The following is an 871-nucleotide window of genomic DNA, read 5'->3' on the forward strand; positions in this document are numbered from 1 at the left end:
CATGTGGGTGTGAAGCGATACGCGGCGGTGGCTGGGTGGGACCGGCCCCGGCCGGTGAGGGGGGGCCTCCCGGCGTGCTGGCCGCGCGGTGCGTGGGCGCACGCGCTACAGCCGGCTGGTGGGGGCGGCCACTGGCAGGCGCGCCGGCCGACGGAGGCGGCAGGCGGCGCAGCTGCGCGCCGGCGCACCCTGCACGCGGCGCCGTGCGGCCAAAGTAGGTCCTCGCGGGCCCGGTGCGAAGCGCGGTGGACATCTGCAGTGTGCTGGTCCGATTGAGGACTGTGTGCGCTGAGGATGCGCCGCCGCCCGGCGCTCGGCGCCGCGACGCCGTCTGCTGCTCGGTCGCCTCTGCGGTTCTCGCAGGTGGTTTGTATCGCAGCTGTGCGGACGTGTTGGCGCGTGCGCTGTGCTGGGAGAGTTCGCTTCGGCACCCAAGTGGGGCTTTTGTCCTTCTGTGGCGCTGGCGTTGGAGCTGCCGGTCACCGTAGGTGGCGCGTGTTGTCTCCCGCCGGCAATGCCACGACAGCACGCTCCCGGGCCTCTGTCGGCAGCGGCAAGCTCAGTTGGGAGCACGGGTGGTCGCACCTAAAGCGTCTACTCGCCAAACTCCGGGCGATTGCGCCTCTCTCGAACCCGACCAAGTACTTAGGACGGCGCTGCGCGCCGCCGGGACCTGAGAGGGTTTCGAGGTGTATGGTGCAGGGGAGCTCAGCCTCCTCCTGTTTGCAGAATAATTGAGCGGACGCTTGCGTGTTCGCGCGGGCCCCCGGGACACACTCCCGGGCGGCCGGCTGCTCAGCTCTAGTTGACGCAGCTCCCTGGTTGATCCTGCCAGTAGTCATATGCTTGTCTCAAAGATTAAGCCATGCAT

At 68.8% G+C, this 871-nt stretch overlaps 1 non-coding gene across 1 annotated transcript in view; it reads left to right on the plus strand.

The window, feature by feature from the left end:
* Positions 1-815: 815 nt before the first annotated feature.
* LOC126434193 (small subunit ribosomal RNA) overlaps positions 816-871 on the plus strand; it is a 1,910-nt gene continuing 1,854 nt past the window's right edge. Inside the window, exon 1 of the ribosomal RNA XR_007579043.1 lies at positions 816-871. This exon is cut by the window's right edge and continues 1,854 nt beyond it. This is a non-coding gene — a ribosomal RNA (small subunit ribosomal RNA).

The sequence above is a fragment of the Schistocerca serialis genome, unplaced genomic scaffold, assembly GCF_023864345.2.
Source record: "Schistocerca serialis cubense isolate TAMUIC-IGC-003099 unplaced genomic scaffold, iqSchSeri2.2 HiC_scaffold_1184, whole genome shotgun sequence".
Taxonomy (NCBI): domain Eukaryota; kingdom Metazoa; phylum Arthropoda; class Insecta; order Orthoptera; family Acrididae; genus Schistocerca; species Schistocerca serialis.